Raw genomic sequence first — 21795 nt, forward strand, 5'->3', positions numbered from 1 at the left:
AACCAAGCAACCTTAGAACATTCTTGATCATCCACACTCAGTCTTTGCGCATTCGTTTGTCATTCTCAGTGATTCGAGCTCCGTTCTAGTGAGAACTTTGAGATAGTCTTTTGAGCTCGATTCTTGGCCGTGTGTGTGCGCATTTTGCTGTGGATTTGTGTGTGTTGCTTCCCTCCCTTACTCTGTATTTCTTTGTGAATCTCAAGTGTAAGGGCGAGAGACTCCAGGTTGTGGAGATTCCTCACAAACGGGATATTGAAAGGAAAAGCAAAACACTGTGGTATTCAAGTTGGTCTTTGGACTGCTTGAGAGGGGTTGATTGCAACCCTCGTCCGTTGGGATGCCACAACGTGGAGTAGGCAAGCGTTGGTCTTGGCCGAACCACGGGATAAACCACTGTGTCACCTTTGTGTTTGATCTCTTGTGGTATTGTGTTTTGTTGAGACTCCTCTCTAGCCACTTGGCGATTATTGTGCTAACACTTAACAAGTTTTTGTGGCTATAAGTTTAAGTTTCCCAGGATCACCTATTCACCCCCCCTCTAGGTGCTCTCAATTGGTATCAGAGCCGTTCTCTTCAAGAAAGGGACTAACCGCCCGAAGAGATGGATCCTAAAGGCAAGGGGATGGTGATCAACGACAAGGAGAAGGAGTCCTTCGTCAACGAGACCAATGATGACAAGCCCACCGACTCAGGCTCGGGCCACAAAAGAAAAGACGGGAGGAAGAAGAAGACAAGGCGCATCAAGGAAATTGTCTACTACGACAGCGATGAATCTTCCTCCTCCCAAAAGGACGACGATGACTACGATAGACGAAAGACGGTTAACTCAAACTTTTCTTTCGATTATTCGCGCATCCCGCATAGTTCAAATGCTCAATTGCTCCCCATTCCACTTAGCAAGCCCCCTCACTTTGATGGAGAGGATTACGGATTTTGGAGCCACAAAATGCGTACTCACCTGTTTTCTCTCCATCCAAGCATTTGGGAGATTGTGGAAAGTGGAATGAAATTTGATAGCTCAGATAGCCCTGTGTTTATTAATGAACAGATTCATAAAAATGCACAAGCTACTACTGTGTTGCTAGCTTCTTTGTGCAGGGACGAGTATCACAAGGTGAGCGGCTTGGACAATGCCAAGCAGATCTGGGACACCCTCAAGATCTCTCATGAGGGAAACGGCGTCACCTTGCTCACCAAAATGGAGTTGGTGGAGGGCGAGCTTGGACGGTTCGCGATGATAAGGGGCGAGGAGCCGACACAAACATACAACCGGCTCAAGACCCTTATCAACAAAATAAGGAGCTACGGGAGCACGCGATGGACGGACCACAACGTCGTCCGCCTAATGCTAAGGTCCTTTACCGTTCTTGATCCTCATTTGGTGAATAATATTCGTGAGAATCCCAGGTACACCAAAATGTCGCCCGAAGAAGTCCTTGGAAAATTCGTAAGTGGGCGAATGATGATCAAGGAGGCAAGGTACGTGGACGACGCCTTGAATGGACCGATCAACGAGCCGCAACCTCTTGCTCTCAAAGCAACAAGAAGCAAGGAGGCGCTACCTAGCAAGGTGGCACAGTTTGAGGCGGCCGGACTTAATGATGAAGAGATGGCTCTCATCATCAAAAGATTCAAGACGGTGCTTAAAGGTCGCAAGGGACAACCAAGCAAGACCAAAGCCAAGGGGAAGCGCTCATGCTTCAAATGCGGTAAGCTTGGTCATTTTATTGCTAACTGTCTCGACAATGATAGTGATCAGGATCAAGGGAACAAGAGGGAGAAAAAGAAGAACTATAAGAAGGCAAAGGGCGAGGCTCATCTTGGCAAGGAGTGGGATTCGGACTGCTCTTCGTCCGACTCCGACAATGAAGGACTCGCCGCCACCGCCTTCAACAAGTCATCCCTCTTCCCCAACGAGCGTCACACTTGCCTCATGGCAAGGGAGAAGAAAGTAAGCACTCATAACACTAGTACTTATGCTTCTTCAAGTGAGGATGAGTCTAGTGATGATGATGAGATAGATTACTCATGCTTATTCAAGGGATTAGATAGAACCAAGGTAGACAAAATTAATGAATTAATTGATGCCTTGAATGATAGGAATATACTCTTAGAAAAGCAAGAGGATTTGTTGTATGAAGAGCATGATAAATTTGTAGAAGCTCAGAAATCTCTTGCTCTAGAAATTAAAAGGAATGAAATGCTTTCCAGTGAATTATCTTCTTGTCATGAAACTATTGCTAAGTTAAAAGGTTTTAATGATGATTTAAATGCTAAAGTAGAAGTAGCCTGTAAATCTAATTCTTGTGTAGAGATTGTTGAAACTTGCAATAGGTGTAAAGATTTTGACATTGATGCTTGTAGTGAACACCTAGTTTCAATTTCCGAACTTAATGATGAATTGGCTAGTCTTAATGCCCAACTTAAGACTAGCAAAAGCGAATTTGATAAATTAAAATTTGCAAGGGATGCCTACACAATTGGTAGACACCCCTCAATTAAGGATGGACTTGGCTACAGGAGGGAAGCCAAGAACTTGACAAGCCATAAGGCTCCTATCTCCGCCAAGGAGAAAGGGAAGGCTCCTATGGTTAGTAGTGCTAAAAAGAACCATGCTTTTATGTACCATGATAGGAGACAAACTAGAAATGCTTATAGGAGTTATAATGCTTTTGATGATTTTGAGTCTCATGCTATGTTTGCTTCTAGTTCTTCCTATGTGCATGATAGAAATATTGGTAGGAGAAATGTTGTTCATAATATGTCTAGGAAAAATGTTGTCAATGTTCCTAGAGAAGTTATGAAAGGTCCCTCTACAATTTATCGTGCCTTAAATGCTTCCTTTGCTATTTGTAGAAAGGATAGGAAAATAGTTGCTAGAAAATTAGGGGCAAGATGCAAGGGAGACAAAACTTGCATTTGGGTCCCTAAGGATATTTGTGCTAACCTTGTAGGACCCAACATGAGTTGGGTACCTAAGACCCAAGCCTAAATTTGCCTTGCAGGTTTATGCATCCGGGGGTTCAAGCTGGATTATCGACAGCGGATGCACAAACCATATGACGGGGGAGAAGAAGATGTTCACCTCCTATGTCAAGAATAAAGATTCCCAAGATTCAATTATATTCGGTGATGGGAATCAAGGCATGGTAAAAGGGTTAGGTAAAATTGCAATTTCTAATGAGCACTCTATCTCTAATGTGTTTTTAGTTGAGTCTCTTGGCTACAATTTGCTATCTGTTAGCCAACTATGCAATATGGGATATAATTGTCTTTTTACAAATGTAGATGTGTCTGTCTTTAGAAGAAGTGATGGTTCACTAGCATTTAAGGGTGTATTAGACGGCAAACTTTATTTAGTTGATTTTGCAAAAGAGGAGGCCGGTCTAGATGCATGCTTAATTGCTAAGACTGGCATGGGCTGGCTGTGGCATCGCCGCTTAGCACATGTGGGGATGAAGAACCTTCACAAGCTTCTAAAGGGAGAACACGTGATAGGTTTGACTAATGTGCATTTCGAAAAAGATAGACCTTGTGCAGCTTGTCAAGCAGGTAAACAAGTGGGAGGAGCGCATCACAGCAAGAATGTGATGACCACGTCAAGACCCCTGGAGTTACTACATATGGACCTCTTCGGACCCGTCGCCTATCTAAGCATAGGAGGAAGTAAGTATGGTCTAGTTATTGTTGATGACTTTTCCCGCTTCACTTGGGTATTCTTTTTGCAGGATAAATCTGAAACCCAAGGGACCCTCAAGCGCTTCCTAAGGAGAGCTCAAAATGAGTTTGAGCTCAAGGTGAAGAAGATAAGGAGCGACAACGGGTCCGAGTTCAAGAACCTTCAAGTGGAGGAGTTCCTTGAGGAGGAAGGGATCAAGCACGAGTTCTCCGCTCCCTACACACCACAGCAAAATGGTGTGGTAGAGAGGAAGAACAGGACACTCATTGATATGGCAAGGACGATGCTTGGAGAGTTCAAGACCCCCGAGTGCTTTTGGTCGGAAGCCGTGAACACGGCTTGTCGCCATCAACAGGGTCTACCTTCACCGCCTCCTCAAGAAGACGTCGTATGAGCTTCTAACCGGTAACAAACCCAATGTATCTTACTTTCGTGTATTTGGGAGCAAATGCTACATTCTAGTGAAGAAGGGTAGAAATTCTAAGTTCGCTCCCAAAGCTGTAGAAGGGTTTTTGTTAGGTTATGACTCAAATACAAAGGCGTATAGAGTCTTCAACAAATCATCGGGTTTGGTTGAAGTCTCTAGCGACGTTGTATTTGATGAGACTAATGGCTCTCCAAGAGAGCAAGTTGTTGGTTGTGATGATGTAGATGAAGAAGATGTTCCGACGGCTGCTATACGAACCATGGCGATTGGAGAAGTGCGGCCACAGGAACAAGATGAACGAGATCAACCTTCTTCCTCAACAACGGTGCATCCCCCAACTCAAGACGATGAACAGGTTCATCAACAAGAGGCGTGTGATCAAGGGGGAGCACAAGATGATCATGTGATGGAGGAAGAAGCACAACCGGCACCTCCAACCCAAGTTCGAGCGGTGATTCAAAGGGATCATCCCGTCGACCAAATTTTGGGTGACATTAGCAAGGGAGTAACTACTCGATCTCGATTAGTTAATTTTTGTGAGCATTACTCCTTTGTCTCTTCTATTGAGCCTTTCAGGGTAGAAGAGGCCTTGCTAGATCCGGACTGGGTGTTAGCCATGCAGGAGGAACTCAACAACTTCAAGCGAAATGAAGTTTGGACACTGGTGCCTCGTCCCAAGCAAAACGTTGTGGGAACCAAGTGGGTATTCCGCAACAAACAGGACGAGCACGGGGTGGTGACGAGGAACAAGGCTCGACTTGTGGCAAAAGGTTATGCCCAAGTCGCAGGTTTGGACTTTGAGGAGACTTTTGCTCCTGTGGCTAGGCTAGAATCAATTCGTATCTTGCTAGCATATGCCGCTCACCATTCTTTCAGGTTGTACCAAATGGATGTGAAGAGCGCGTTCCTCAACGGGCCGATCAAGGAGGAGGTGTACGTAGAGCAACCCCCTGGCTTCGAGGATGAACGGTACCCCGACCACGTGTGTAAGCTCTCTAAGGCGCTCTATAGACTTAAGCAAGCCCCAAGAGCATGGTATGAATGCCTTAGAGACTTTTTAATTGCTAACACTTTCAAGGTTGGGAAAGCCGATCCAACTCTTTTTACTAAGACTTGCGATGGTGATCTTTTTGTGTGCCAAATTTATGTCGATGACATAATATTTGGTTCTACTAACCAAAAGTCTTGTGAAGAGTTTAGCAGGGTGATGACGCAGAAATTCGAGATGTCGATGATGGGCGAGTTGAACTACTTCCTTGGGTTCCAAGTGAAGCAACTCAAGGACGGCACCTTCATCTCCCAAACAAAGTACACGCAAGATTTGCTAAAGAGGTTTGGGATGAAGGACGCCAAGCCCGCAAAGACGCCGATGGGAACCGACGGACACACCGACCTCAACAAAGGAGGTAAGTCCGTTGATCAAAAAGCATACCGGTCCATGATAGGTTCTTTGCTTTATTTATGTGCTAGTAGACCGGATATTATGCTTAGCGTATGCATGTGTGCTAGATTTCAATCTGATCCTAAGGAGTGTCACTTAGTGGCGGTGAAGCGAATTCTAAGATATTTGGTTGCTACGCCTTGCTTCGGGCTCTGGTATCCAAAAGGGTCTACCTTTGACTTGGTTGGATACTCAGATTCCGACTATGCTGGATGTAAGGTCGATAGGAAGAGTACATCAGGGACGTGCCAATTCTTAGGAAGGTCCCTGGTGTCATGGAACTCTAAGAAACAAACCACCGTTGCCCTATCCACCGCTGAGGCCGAGTATGTTGCCGCAGGACAGTGTTGCGCGCAACTACTTTGGATGAGGCAAACCCTCCGAGACTTTGGCTACAATCTGAGCAAAGTCCCACTCCTATGTGATAATGAGAGTGCTATCCGCATGGCGGAAAATCCTGTTGAACACAGCCGCACAAAGCACATAGACATCCGGCATCACTTTTTGAGAGACCACCAGCAAAAGGGAGATATCGAAGTGTTTCATGTTAGCACCGAGAACCAGCTAGCCGATATCTTTACCAAGCCTCTAGATGAGAAGACCTTTTGCAGGCTGCGTAGTGAGCTAAATGTCTTAGATTCGCGGAACTTGGATTGAATTGTAGCATACATATGTTTTTGATCATGTTCATTCTGCATTTTGTTGTTTATTGTGGTGCTCAAGTTGTACAAACATTCCCTGGACCTCACAAGTCCTTGTGTAAGTGATGCACATATTTAGGGGGAGTTGTGTTACAACTTGACCCTTTGAGACTAACCATATGCTTGAGTTTACTTGATTTAGTCTCGAAGGAGAATTGAAAGGGAAAAGGTGGACTTGGACCATGAAAGACTTCCACTGCACTCCGATGAGAGGGTAACTTATTCCAAGTTCATCTCATAAACTCTTATTGCCTATTTTGCTCTTAATTGAAGAATTTGGTGAGGCAATGGGGTTACTGGGCCAAGATTGATCCCGTTTTGGTGCTTGATGCCAAAGGGGGAGAAAATAAAGGCCAAAGCAATAGATGGATCAGCTACCACTTGAGAAATTTTGAAAATAGTAGAATAGAGCTTTTGGTTTGTCAAAACTCGTGCATTGTCTCTTTTGTCAAAAATTGGCCTCTTATGGGGAGAAGTGTTGATTATGGGAAATAGGGGGAGTTTTTGAAATCTTTGATCAATCTCTTTTGGAATGACTCTCTTTATGCTTCAACATGTGTGTTTGACTTAGAGATAGAGATTTGAGATTGATTTGCAAAAACAAACCAAGTGGTGGCAAAGGATGATCCATATATGCCAAAAATGAATCAAAATAAATTTGAGTTTTATTTGAAGTGATTTTGCACTTATTCTAGTTGCTTTATGTTGTGTTGGCATAAATCACCAAAAAGGGGGAGATTGAAAGGGAAATGTGCCCTTGGGCCATTTCTAAGTATTTTGGTGATTGAGTGCCAACACAAGTATTTAAATGTGAATTCATGCTTATGGATGGACAAAGTGCAAAACAAGAGCAAAGGTATGTTTCTAAGTCTTAGTACATTGGTTTTGTGTATTAATATACTTGTCTAAGTATTAGAAACAGAAAGAAGAAGAAAAGAGAAGAGTTGGCTGTGTACAGCCAAAAGGCTGTTTCGGTTTGGGGCACCGGACTGTCCGGTGGTGCACCGGACAGTGTCCGGTGCGCCAGGCTGCCTCGAGCGAAGTGGCCGCTCTCGGGAATTCACCGACGGCGTACGGCTATAATTCACCGGACTGTCCGGTGTGCACCGGACTGTCCGGTGAGCCAACGGTCGGCCGGGACAACGGTCGGCCGCGTGATCTGCGCGGGACACGTGGCCGAGCCAACGGCTAGAAGACGGCACCGGACTGTCCGGTGTGCACCGGACATGTCCGGTGCGCCAACGGCTCCAAGTCTGCCAACGGTCGGCTTCGCTATTTAAGGAAGGAAATCGGGCACCGGACAGTGTCCGGTGTGCACCGGACTGTCCGGTGCACCCGACGACAGAAGGCAAGAAAGGCATTCCAGATTTGCTCTCAACGGCTCCTAGCTGCCTTGGGGCTATAAAAGGGACCCCTAGGCGCATGGAGGAGATAACCAAGCAACCTTAGAACATTCTTGATCATCCACACTCAGTCTTTGCGCATTCGTTTGTCATTCTCAGTGATTCGAGCTCCGTTCTAGTGAGAACTTTGAGATAGTCTTTTGAGCTCGATTCTTGGCCGTGTGTGTGCGCATTTTGCTGTGGATTTGTGTGTGTTGCTTCCCTCCCTTACTCCGTATTTCTTTGTGAATCTCAAGTGTAAGGGCGAGAGACTCCAAGTTGTGGATATTCCTCACAAACGGGATATTGAAAGGAAAAGCAAAACACTGTGGTATTCAAGTTGGTCTTTGAAATGCTTGAGAGGGGTTGATTGCAACCCTCGTCCGTTGGGACGCCACAACGTGGAGTAGGCAAGCGTTGGTCTTGGCCGAACCACGGGATAAACCACTGTGTCACCTTTGTGTTTGATCTCTTGTGGTATTGTGTTTTGTTGAGACTCCTCTCTAGCCACTTGGCGATTATTGTGCTAACACTTAACAAGTTTTTGTGGCTATAAGTTTAAGTTTCCCAGGATCACCTATTCACCCCCCCCCTCTAGGTGCTCTCAGGAGGGACAGCTGTCGGAGCGGTTGAGTCCTTGCTGACGTCCTCTTGCTTCCGTAAGGGGGATGAGAGCCGTCGTCGTCACAGAGTATGCAGGGCGCCATCATTGCCTATCTGGCGGAGCGAGCCAGATGGGACACCGGTCTTGTTTCCTGCGGCTCGAGTCAGCTCGGGGTAGGGCGATGATGGCGCCTCCTGTTGACGTGGCTGGTCTGCGCCCTAGGTTGGGCGATGTGGAAGCTCCTCCGAAGCCGAGGTCGAGTCTGTCTTCCGTGGCTGAGGTCGAGTCCGAGCCCCTGGGTCGGGCGAGGCGGAGGCCGTCGGCTGAGGCCAGGGCGGAGTCCGAGCCCTGGGGTCGGGCGAAGCGGAGTTCGTCGTCTTCTGGGGCTGAGCCCGAGTCCGAGTCCTGGGTTGGGCGGAGCGAAGTTCGTCGCCTTCCGGGGCTGAGCCCGAGTCCGAGCCCTGGGTCGGGCGGAGCGGAGTTCGCCGTCTTCCGGGACTTAGCCCGAGTCCGAGCCCTAGGTCGGGCGGAGCGGAGTTCGCCGTCTTCTGGGACTTAGCCCGAGTCCGAGCCCTGGGTCGGGTGGAGCGGAGTTCGCCGTCTTCCAGGACTTAGCCCGAGTCCGAGCCCTGGGTCGGGCGAAGCGGAGCTTCCTATGGTGCCTTCGACCGGGCCTGACTGCCTGTCAGTCTCACTCTGTCAAGTGGCACCGCAGTCGGAGTGGCGCAGGCGGCGCTGTCCTTCTGTCAGGCCGGTCAGTGGAGCAGCGAAGTGACGGCGGTCACTTCGTCTCTGCCGGCTGGGGGGTGCGCGTCAGGATAAAGGTGTCAGGCCACCTTTGCATTAAATGCTCCTGCGATTTGGTCGGTTGGTGCGGTGATTTGGTCAGGGTTGCTTCTTAGCGAAGGCAGGGCCTCGGGCGAGCCGGAAATATGTTCGTCGTTGGAGGGGGGCCTCGGGCGAGACAGAAATCCTCTGGGGTAGGCTGCCCTTGTCCGAGGCTAGGCTCGGGCGAGGCGTGATCGAGTCGCTCGAATGGACTGATCCCTGACCTAATCGCACCCATCAGGCCTTTGCAGCTTTATGCTGATGGGAGTTACCAGCTGAGAATTAGGAGCCTTGAGGGTACCCCTAATTATGGTCCCCGACAGTAGCCCCCGAGCCTCGAAGGGAGTGTTAGCACTCGCTTGGAGGCTGTCGTCGCACTTTTTTGCAAGGGGACCAGCCTTTCTCGGTTGCGTTTTGTTCCGGTGGGTGCGCGTGAGCGCACCCGCCGGGTGTAGCCCCAGAGGCCTCGGAGGAGTGGTTTCACTCATTCGAGGTCTTAATGCCTTGCGTAATGCTTCGGCTGGTCTGGTTGTTCCCTCATGCGAGCTGGCCGTAGCCCGGGTGTACGGTCGGGTCCCAAGTTCTCGGGCTGGTATGTTGACGCTGTCAACGGTTCGGCCGGAGCCGGGTTTGCGAGAGTAGCCCCCGAGCCTCTGCACAGGGCAAGAGGGCGATCAGGGACAGACTCGGCTTTTTTACATACGCCCCTGCGTCGCCTTTCCGCAAGGAGGAGGGGGGGAAAGCGCCATGTTGCCCTCGACGGGCGCCGAACATGGTGTCTCCGGTGAGCTGCAAGCGGGTAATCCGAGTCGACGTCCGTGCCCCATTCGTTAGGGGTCGGCTAGGGGCCCAGAGGCACGCCCAAAAGTACCTGCGGGTGATCTGCCGGACCCGGTCCCCTGGCGACGGGGTCCGAGGGCTCGATGCCTCCCTCTGATGGGATTCCGTTACAAGATCGTTCCCGTTGGTCTCGGAAATGTCCTAGGGTACCTCGGGAGCGTAGCCCGAGCCTTGGTTATGTATCGAACGTACCCATGGTCATCCCTCGCTAGGCATCTGAGGCGGCTGTGAACCCTTCGGGGGCCAGCCTTCGAACCCCTGATCAGTAATGGGCGCGGAGCCCGAATAGGCTGAGGCGACCGTGGAACCCTTCCGAGGGGCCGGCCTTCGAACCTCTGACCAGTAGTGGGGGTAGGGCCCACGCGATCTGAGGCGGCTGTCGAACCCTTCCGGGGGGCCAGCCTTCGAACCTCTGATTAGTAGGGAGGCTCAGAGCCTGGTTCCTTCACGGGGAAGGATCCTTTTCGGGGTATCCCCCTTTCCCGGTCCCTGTTGCAAGAGAGAGAAAGAGGAAAAAGGAAAAAGGAAAAGGATACAAAATCGAACGACACAGCGTACCTTTTTTGAGGCGGTTATTATGGCGAAGGCGAAGCGTCGCCTGCTTCTCCTGCCAGAGGCGCCGCCTGTCCCACCGCAGAGTTAATGCGACGGGGCGAGTGGTTCGCGGGGCAGCCGTTGCGCGTGCGAGCCGTCTGGGGAACGGCTGTTTCGTTTTGCATTTTCGAATCCCGCGTCCGGTCCGGGCGGAACGTTTGAACCGATCTCGCCTTGGTCTTTATATACCCGGGTGAGGGTCTGGTGATGGTTCTTCGCTCTGCCTCCTGCCTCCCTCTTAGGTTTTTGCGACCCGAGAGACTTAGCCAGAGAAGAGGAAACTGCCCTCCCTGCCTCTTGCGCCGCCACCCCTTCCGCTTGGTGATGGCTGACCGGGTGACTATCATCTCGCCGCGTGACCCATGGCCTTTTCCACGGTGACGGCGAGTGATCTGGAGGATCTTGTTGGCGAGGGTTTACTTCGCCCTCTCACCGACGAGCAGCGACCGGAATGGATTCCCCCTGTGGGCGGAGCCGCTCCGTCCCCACCGCCGAGGTACATCGTGAGCTTCGTCTCCTTCCACGAGCGGGGATTTGGTGTGCCAGCGAGCCGCTTCATGCGGGCGATCCTGCACCACTACGGGGTGGAGTTGCACAACCTCAGCCCCAACTCCATCTCGCAGGTCGCCATCTTCGTAGCGGTGTGCGAGGGGTACTTGGGGATCGCCCCCCATTGGGATTTGTGGACCCATCTCTTTTTCGTGGAGCTTTTTGCCTCACCGACGGGGGAGAGGAAGGTCCGCGCAGCGGTGCGGGCCGGCGGCTGCACCCTCTTGCTGAGGCAGTCGCGGGCGTCACTGTATATTCTCGCCATCCTCGCGTCCTCGAACAAGGGGTGGCAGCGCCGGTGGTTCTACCTCCGAAATGACGGTGAGTTGCTCCCGCCGTTCTCCCAGTGGGTAGTCACCACCGCCACCGATGCTTGGCGCTACGGGACCCCGCACGAAAGACAAAAGAACCTCGAACCCCTTCTTCAGGCCTTGGAGGCGTTGCGGAAGGGGGGACTCACCGCTGCGGGAGTGATTGCCGCCATCCACCGTCGGAGGGTGCTTCCCTTGGCGGAGCGACAGCTGTCGCTTTGGGAGATGACACCGGAGGCTGACTTGGAGGGCTCGCGGATGTCCTCTGATCCTCTTCCCTTCGATGTCCTCTACGGGCGGGTGTCCGTCGCGTTGGGGAAGCTGGACCCCAACGCCTTCTCCCAGCTTTTGATGCGCCCAGACCAAGGGTGCGTGACTTTGGTGAGTGTCTGCTTCTCTCTTTCTCCTGCGTCGGGTTGCCCCTGGTTCTTACGATTGGGATTTTTCCCCCTTCTTCAGGAGGTGGGGTGGCACAAGCCTTCCCTGCCACGGGTCCCGCAGGATGCGGTGGACCGAGCAGCGCGGTGGGTCGCCGCGGAGGAGAAGAAGAAAAAGAAGGACGCGGAGAAGGCCCGGGCCCGCGAGCGGAGGCGGGCTCGAGACGCCTTGGAAAAGCTTCATCGCCGGCAGGAGAGGGAGGGGCTCCCAAGGGAGCCGTCGCCGGAAACGCCCGACGACGACGATGATGATGAAGATGATGACGAGGAGGACGACATGGTCGCCCGCCTAGGCCTCAGCCCCGGCTTGGGGTTTGGCCAGGAGCCGTCAAGCCAGCCCCCGAGCGGGCTGATGCCGTCAGTCCCCGGAGTCGGGACGTCGGGGTCCCGGCCCGAGGGGCGGGGGCAACCTGAGAGGGTACCTGACCCCTCGGCTGGAGGAGCTGAGGCAACCCCGGGGGGCCAGGCCAGGGCGTCCGCTCCCAGAGAGCCGCCGCTCGCGCCGGCAGCGCAGGGGAGCGACCCTCAGGTCGCCGTGACAGTGCCTGGGCAGTCCGCCCCCCGGGCGTCCAGGGCGTTCAAAGCAAGGGTGGTGCCGAAGTTGCCGGCGAAGCGGACCTCGGCGGTGGTTCCGGGGGTCGAGATCCAAGAGACCTCCCCCCAGGCACGATTGATCATGGTCCGGAGCGGGTAAGTATCTCGGAATGTCTTCGTCCTGGCTTTTCATTCATATGTCCCGGCCGTGATTTTTCTTTTTCCCTCAGCAAGCGCAGCCATGGCCTGACCGACCTGGCACCCCGGAAGGCCCTTAAGACGACGCCGGCCTGCGCGGCCAGCGCCGCTTCGGGCCTTGCCGTTCAGCCGACCTTCTCGCAAGGTGCTCCGCAGCAGGGGGCCCAGGCGGCACCAGTCACCGTGGAGCGGGTTCCCGAGGCTGGCTCTTCTGCTGAGGCGGCCATTGTGATTGGGGAGGCGGCTGACGCGGACGTGGCCCCGTGCCCACCGGACGTGCCGGCCATGTCGGCGCCTACCGCTACTGAAGTCGCCGCCGTCCCAGTTGGGGGGCGACCGGTCGCCGCCGACGTTGAGACGGCTAAGGCGTCGGCGCTCGGTGCCTCGGAAGAGGGGGGCGTGGAGACGCGATCCGTCCCGCCGGGCGGCAGCCTCGTCGCTGTGCGGCGGAGCTCCGAGGGCCGGCGCGAGCTGCTCCGGTTCCGGACTCGTGAGGCTTCGAATCCCGTCTTCGTTCTCGACGATGAACGGGAGGACCAGTCCTGGGATGAGCTCCGCGAGTGTGCCGAAGCAACGGTGGGGTCGCTCCGGTCGTCGCTGGAGGTTTTCTGCAGGGACGTCCCCAAAATCCTCCAGGTAACGGTTTCAAGAATACCTTTTTCTTTTGTGACCAAGGCGTCTTTCGTGACGCCCCGCCTCCTTCCCTCAGGATCTGGCAGATCGGAGCGCCGCCAAGTCGTCGTTCATCCGCCACGAGGTCGATGTCTGGGGCTCGCTGCGATCCCTGAGGACCTCGCTCGCCGGGGCTACTGCGCGCCTCTCTCAGCAGGGTGCCGAGGTAGCAGACCTTCAGTTGCTCTGCACCGATCTGAGAGCCGAGGCGGCAGCGGCGCGCGCGGAGGCGGTCACGGCGCGCGCTGAAGCGCAACGACAGTAGTCGGAGTTCGACCAGGTCGTCAAGGAGCGGGACCAATCTCGGGGCCGGGCTGCCGAGGCCGAAGGCCGGGCCGAAACCCTTGCGACCGACTTAGCCGTAGCCCAGGTTGCAGCCTCGGAGCAGCGTGCCCGAGCCGGAGGTACGCCTTGGCCATCCTTGGTTTTCGTTCCTGCTTGTGTTTGAGATCTTTCTTCTGGCTGTTCGCAGAGCTCGAGTCCGCCCTTGATGAGTCCGCCAAGGCGCTTGCCAAGGCGCTTGCCGGGGCGGCCGAGCAGAGGGAGGCCGACCACGCGGCCATGTCCGAGGCCGTCTCGGACGTTTACCGGGTCCTTGGCTCCGGCGACGTCCCCTCAGGAAGCTCCCCTCAAAGTCGCCTTCAAGCCTTGAGCGATCATGTGCGCGGCAGACTCCGCGAGGCGCTACACCACGGCGTCAGGCGGGCCTTCGCCGTGCTCGCTTCCCACTACGTTGTGGACCTGGAGCGGGTTAGCGAGGGGTATTGCCTTCCCGACGAAGATGAAGCCGCCCTGGCAGAAGTCCAGCGGCTCGATGCGGTCGCCGCGGGTCCGAGCGCAGTGCTGGCGACCACCTTCGAGGCGGAGATCCTCCCACCTGCGCCGTCGCCGGAAGCCGAGATGGGCTTTGCCGAAGGTGGGGACAGAGCTGAAGGCGCGGCTCCTTCCCAAGGCGACGCCTAACTCTGTTGGAACAAATTCTGTTGGATGCGCGTGTGTCTTTCTGCGGCCGCTGAGGCCTGAACACTTTGTTACCGTTGCATGAAGTCGTACTCCTTTTCCTTTTATTTTGCGTGTCCGGCTTTGCCTGTTAGTAACAGGGTGGCTTCCCCAAGTAGGGGTCACTTTTCGTGGCGGGTGACGAGTGAGGTGTCCCTAACCCGGAGGCATAGGAGTCCCTCGGCTCAGTCGGCCTTGCCACTTACATGCACCCACATTCGCTCCTGGGGCCCTGCTTCTGACATAGCTGGGGGAACGCAAAAGCCTTTTTGATCAAAAATTTTGGATGCGGAGAGGTTCCCCAATCCTGACGCAGAGGGGTTCCCCCCTTTTTAGCCCCCGAGGGAGGGTCGGGCTCTGCCGAGGCGAGGCTGACCCTTCCTTGACGACTAAGACTTGTGTGGGAGCGAGGTATACGAACAACTTGAAAACATCTTAAGGGTAGAAGCGACGTAGCTGTCGGATGTTCCAAGCGTTGCCGTGGACCTCGCCTTGACTGTTGGCCAGCTTGTACGTTCCGGGCTTCAGAACTTTGGCGATGACAAGCGGCCTTTCCCGGGGGTGCGTGTAGCCCCGGGTGCCCCCAACAAGGGCTCGGGGTGCTGTGCGATGGTCGCGATCTTCTCCGGGTTGGCTTCGATGCCCCGCTTGGAGACGATGAACCCCAAGACCATGCCCTGGGGCACCCCGAAGACCCACCTTTCGGGGTTGAGCTTGACGCCTTTCGCCTCTTTGATGGACTTTGCCGCCATTAGCTTGTGGATCTCCTCGCCTACGGCTCTGCGCTCCTCCCCGTCGAATCGGCGCAGAGGCTGCTTGACAGGTCGGGCTCCGGCTCGAATGTCCAGCGATTGCTCGGCGACATCCCTCGGTATGCCAGGCATGTCCGAGGGACTCCATGCGAAGACGTCGGCGTTCGCGCGGAGGAAGTCGACGAGCACTGCTTCCTATTTGGGTTCGATCCCGGAGCCGACCCGGATCTGCTTGGAGGCGTCGCCGCTGGGGTCGAGGGGGACAGCCTTAACCGTCTCCACTGGCTCGAAGTTGCCGGCGTGACGTTTCACGTCTGGCACCTCCTTAGAGAGGCTTTCCAGGTCGGCGATGAGGGCCTCGGACTCGGCGAGGGCCTCGGCGTACTCCACGCACTCCACGTCGCATTCGAACGCGTGTTTGTACGTGGGGCCGACGGTGATGACCCCGTTGGGGCCCGGCATCTTGAGCTTCAGGTAGGTGTAGTTGGGGACGGCCATGAACTTCGCGTAGCATGGTCTTCCCAGTACCGCGTGGTAGGTTCCTCGGAACCCGACCACCTCGAACGTCAGGGTCTCCCTTCGGAAGTTGGAGGGTGTTCCGAAGCAGACGGGAAGGTCGAGTTGTCCGAGGGGCTGGACGCGCTTCTCGGGAATGATCCCATGGAAGGGCGCAGCGCCTGCTCGGACGGAGGACAGATCGACATGCAGGAGCCCGAGGGTCTCGGCGTAGATGATGTTGAGGCTGCTGCCTCCGTCCATGAGGACCTTGGTGAGCCTGACGTCGCCGATGACAGGGTCGACGACGAGCGTGCATTTCCCCGGGCTCGGCACGTGGTCGGGGTGGTTGAAAGGGAAATGTGCCCTTGGGCCATTTCTAAGTATTTTGGTGATTTAGTGTCTAACACAAGTGCTAAAATGTAAAATGGTGGACAAAGTACAAATCAAGGTTAAAGGTGTGTTTCTCAGACTTAGTACATTGTTTTATGGACTAATGTATTGTGTCTAAGTGCTGGAAACAGGAAAAATCCAATTGAAATTGTCTTGGCTCGAGCAGCCAAGGCTCTGCTCAGTCTGGGAGCACCGGACTGTCCGGTGGTGCACCGGACAGTGTCCGGTGCGCCAGGCTGGCTCGAGCAAAATGGCTGCTCTCGGGACTTCGACGGCGGTGTACGGCTATAATTCACCGGACTGTCCGGTGTGCACCGGACTGTCCGGTGAGCCAACGGTCGGCCGCGCGATCTGCGCGGGACACGTGGCCGAGCCAACGGCTAGAAGGGGGCACCAGACTGTCCGGTGTGCACCGGACATGTCCGGTGAGCCAACGGCTCTCTGGCGGCCAACGGTCGGCTGCGCCAGTTAAGGAAAGAAATCGGGCACCGGACAGTGTCCGGTGTGCACCGGACTGTCCGGTGCGCCAGTCGACAGAAGGCAAGATCGGCCTTCCTAGATTGCTCTCAACGGCTCCTAGCTGCCTTGGGGCTATAAAAGGGACCCCTAGGTGCATGGAGGAGTACACCAAGCATTCTTACAACATTCCTAAGCACCAAGACATCGATTCCGCGCCTTTGATTCTTTGCGATAGCAATTAGAGCTCTAGTTGAGTGGTGAACTCTTTGAGTTGTGTTGAGAGCTCTCTTTGCGACTTGTGTGCGTGGTGTTGCTGTGATTTCTTGTCTTGAGTGCGTTGCTAATCCCTCCCTTGCTCTGTGTTTCTTTGTGATCTTAAAGTGTAAGGGCGAGAGGCTCCAAGTTGTGGAGATTCCTCGCAAACGGGATTGAGTAAAAGCAAGCAAAACACCGTGGTATTCAAGTGGGTCTTTGGACCGCTTGAGAGGGGTTGATTGCAACCCTCGTCCGTTGGGACGCCACAACGTGGAGTAGGCAAGCGTTGGTCTTGGCCGAACCACGGGATAACCACCGTGCCATCTCTGTGATTGATCCTTGTTGGTTATTGTGTTTTGTTGAGGATTCTTCTCTAGCCACTTGGCAATTATTGTGCTAACGATTAACCAAGTTTTGTGGCTTAAGTTTTCAAGTTTCACAGGATCACCTATTCACCCCCCCCCTCTAGGTGCTCTCAATTGGTACCAAAGCCGTTTTCTTCACAAAGGGACTAACCGCCCGAAGAGATGGATCCTAAGGGGAAGGGAATCATGATCAATGACAAAGAGAAGGAATCCTTCGTCAACGAGCCGAAGGACGACAAGCCTACCGACTCCGGCTCGGGCCATAGACGGAAGGAAGGGAAGAAGAAGAAGACGAGGCGCATCAAGGAGATCGTCTATTACGACGACAGCGATGAGTCTACTTCTTCCCAAAAGGACGACGACCACAACGACTACGAGAGAAGGAAACCGGTTAATTCGAACTTTTCTTTTGACTACTCTTGTATTCCGCAAAGTTCAAATTCACATTTGCTCTCCATTCCACTCGGCAAGCCCCCACACTTTGATGGGGAGGACTACGGATTTTGGAGCCACAAAATGCGTAGTCACCTATTCTCTCTCCATCCTAGTATATGGGAGATTGTAGAGAGTGGAATGCACTTTGATAGTTCGGATAGTCCCATGTTCATTAATGAACAAATTCATAAGAATGCACAAGCTACTACTGTTCTTCTAGCTTCATTGTGCAGGGATGAATACCACAAAGTGAGCGGCTTGGATAACGCCAAGCAGATCTGGGACACCCTCAAGATTTCTCATGAAGGGAACGACGTCACCTTGCTCACCAAGATGGAGTTGGTGGAGGGCGAGCTTGGGTGGTTCGCGATGATAAGGGGCGAGGAGCCAACTCAAACATACAACCGGCTCAAGACCCTTATCAACAAAATAAGGAGCTACAGAAGCACGCGATGGACGGACCACGACGTCGTCCGACTGATGCTAAGGTCCTTTACCGTTCTTGATCCTCATTTGGTGAATAATATTCGTGAGAATCCCAGGTACACCAAAATGTCGCCCGAAGAAGTCCTTGGAAAATTCGTTAGCGGGCGAATGATGATCAAGGAGGCGAGGTACGTGGACGACACCTTGAATGGTCCAATCAACGAGCCGCAACCCCTTGCTCTCAAGGCAACAAGAAGCAAGGAGGCGCTACCTAGTAAGGTGGCACAAATTGAGGCAGCCGGACTTAATGATGAAGAGATGGCCCTCATCATCAAAAGATTCAAGACGGCGCTTAAAGGTCGCAAGGGACAGCCAAGCAAGACCAAAGCCAAAGGGAAACGCTCATGCTTCAAATGTGGTAAGCTTGGTCATTTTATTGCTAACTGTCCCGACAATGATAGTGATCAGGACCAAGGGGACAAGAGGGAGAAGAAGAAGAATTATAAGAAGGCAAAGGGTGAGGCTCATCTTGGCAAGGAGTGGGATTCGGACTGCTCCTCGTCCGACTCCGGCAACGAAGGACTTGCCGCCACCGCCTTCAACAAGTCATCCCTCTTTCCCAACGAGCGTCACACATGCCTTATGGCAAGGGAGAAGAAGGTATGTACTCGAGACTCTACTTATGCTTCTTCAAGTGAAGACGAATCTAGTGATGAGGAAATAGATTACTCTAGCTTGTTTAAGGGATTGGATAGAAATAAAATTGATAAAATCAATGAATTGATTGATGCCTTGAATGAAAAGGATAGGCTTTTAGAAAAGCAAGAGGATTTGTTGTATGAAGAACATGACAAATTTGTAGAAGCACAAAAATCTCATGCTCTAGAAGTTAAAAGAAATGAAATGCTTTCATGTGAATTATCTTCTTGCCATGAGACAATTTCTAACTTAAGGAGCATTAATGATGATTTGAATGCCAAGTTAGAAATAGCTAGTAAATCAACATCTTGTGTAGAAAATGATGTTATTTGCAATAGGTGTAAAGATTTTGATATTGATGCTTGTAGTGAACACATAGCCTCTATTGCAAAATTAAATGATAAAATTGCTAGTCTTAACGCCCAACTTAAGATTAGCAAAAGTGAATTTGACAAATTAAAATTTGCAAGGGATGCCTACACAATTGGTAGACACCCCTAAATTAAGGATGGTCTTGGCTTCAAGAGGGAAGTCAAGAACTTAACAAGCCATAAGGCTTCCATCTCCACAAAGGAGAAAGGGAAGGCCCCTATGGCAAGTAATACTAAAAAGAACCATGCCTTCATGTACCATGATAGAAAATTTTGTAGAAATGTTCATGATGATAGGAGTTGTCATGCTTATAATGCTTTTGACTCTCATGCCATGTTTGCTTCTAGTTCTTCCTATATGCATGGTAGAAATGTGTTTAGAAGAAATGTTGTTCATCATATGCCTAGGAGAAATGTTGTCAATACTCCTAGGAAAGTTAATGAACCTTCTACAATTTATCAAGCATGTGATGCTTCATTTACAATTTGTAGAAAGGATAGGAAGATAGTTGCTAGGAAATTAGGGGCAAAATGCAAGGGTGATAAAACTTGCATTTGGGTCCCTAAGACAATTGTGACTAACCTTGTAGGACCCAACAAGAGTTGGGTACCTAAGTCCCAAGCCTAAATTTGCCTTGCAGGTTTATGCATCCGGGGTTTCAAGCTGGATTATCGACAGCGGATGCACAAACCATATGACGGGGGAGAAGAAAATGTTCACCGCCTACGTCAAAAACAAGGATTCCCAAGATTCAATAATATTCGGTGATGGGAATCAAGGCAAGGTAAAAGGATTAGGTAAAATTGCTATTTCAAATGAGCACTCTATCTCTAATGTGTTTTTAGTTGAGTCTCTTGGATATAACTTGCTATCTGTTAGTCAATTATGCAATATGGGATATAATTGTCTATTTACAAATGTAGATGTGTCTGTCTTTAAAAGAAGTGATGGTTCACTAGTTTTTAAGGGTGTATTAGACGACAAACTTTATTTAGTTGATTTTGCAAAAGAGGAGGCCGGTCTAGATGCATGCTTAATTGCTAAGACTAGCATGGGCTGGCTGTGGCATCGCCGCTTAGCACATGTGGGGATGAAGAACCTTCACAAGCTTCTAAAGGGAGAACACGTGATAGGTCTAACCAATGTTACTTTCGAAAAAGATAGACCTTGTGCAGCTTGTCAAGCAGGTAAACAAGTGGGAGGAGCGCATCACAGCAAAAATGTGATGACCACATCAAGACCCCTGGAGCTGCTACATATGGACCTCTTCGGACCAGTCGCCTATCTAAGCATAGGAGGAAGTAAGTATGGTCTAGTTATTGTTGATGACTTTTTCCGCTTCACTTGGGTGTTCTTTTTGCAGGATAAGTTTGAAACCTAAGGGACCCTCAAGCGCTTCCTAAGGAGAGCTCAAAATGAGTTTGAGCTCAAGGTGAAGAAGATAAGGAGCGACAACGGGTCCGAATTCAAGAACCTTCAAGTGGAGGAGTTCCTTGAGGAAGAAGGGATCAAGCACGAGTTCTCCGCTCCCTACACACCACAACAAAATGGTGTGGTAGAAAGGAAGAACAGGACACTCATCGATATGGCGAGGACGATGCTAGGAGAGTTCAAGACCCCCGAGTGCTTTTGGTCGGAAGCCGTGAACACGGCTTGCCACGCCATCAACAGGGTCTACCTTCATCGCCTCCTCAAGAAGACGTCATATGAGCTTCTAACCGGTAACAAACCCAATGTATCGTACTTTCGTGTATTTGGGAGTAAATGCTACATTCTAGTGAAGAAGGGTAGGAATTCCAAATTTGCTCCCAAGGCTGTAGAAGGGTTTTTATTAGGTTATGACTCAAATACAAAGGCGTATAGGGTCTTCAACAAATCATCGGGTTTAGTTGAAGTCTCTAGCGACGTTGTATTTGATGAGACTAATGGCTCTCCAAGAGAGCAAGTTGTTGATCTTGATGATGTAGATGAAGAAGACGTTCCAACGGCCGCGATACGCACCATGGCGATTGGAGATGTACGGCCTCAGGAACATTTGGAGCAAGATCAACCTTCTTCCTCAACTATGGTGCATCCCCCAACCCAAGATGACGAACAGGTATCTCAAGTGGAGGCGCATGATCAAGGGGGAGCACAGGATGTTCAAGTCGAAGAGGAAGAAGCATCACATGCACCTCCAACCCAAGTTCGAGCGACGATCCAAAGGGATCATCCAGTCGATCAAATTTTGGGTGATATCAGCAAGGGAGTAACTACTCGTTCAAGATTAGTTAATTTTTGTGAGCATTACTCCTTTGTCTCTTCTATTGAGCCTTTCAGGGTAGAAGAGGCCTTGCTAGATCCGGACTGGGTGTTGGCCATGCAGGAGGAACTCAACAACTTCAAGCGCAATGAAGTTTGGACACTGGTGCCTCGCCCCAAGCAAAATGTTGTGGGAACCAAGTGGGTGTTCCGCAACAAATAGGACGAGCACGGAGTAGTGACAAGGAACAAGGCTCGACTTGTGGCAAAAGGTTATGCCCAAGTCGCAGGTTTGGACTTTGAGGAGACATTCGCTCCTGTGGCTAGGCTAGAATCAATTTGTATCTTGCTAGCATATGCCGCTCACCACTCTTTCATATTGTTCCAAATGGATGTGAAGAGCGCTTTCCTCAACGGGCCAATCAAGGAGGAGGTGTACGTAGAGCAACCCCCTGGCTTCAAAGATGAACGGTACCCCGACCACATGTGTAAGCTCTCTAAGGCGCTCTATGGACTTAAGCAAGCCCCAAGAGCATGGTATGAATGACTTAGAGATTTCTTAATTGCTAATGCTTTCAAGGTTGGGAAAGCCGATCCAACTCTTTTCACTAAGACTTGTGACGGTGATCTTTTTGTATGCCAAATTTATGTCGATGACATAATATTTGGTTCTACTAATAAAAAGTCTTGTGAAGAGTTTAGCA

This window comes from Zea mays, chromosome 2 (genome assembly GCF_902167145.1).
Source record: "Zea mays cultivar B73 chromosome 2, Zm-B73-REFERENCE-NAM-5.0, whole genome shotgun sequence".
NCBI classification, from domain to species: domain Eukaryota; kingdom Viridiplantae; phylum Streptophyta; class Magnoliopsida; order Poales; family Poaceae; genus Zea; species Zea mays.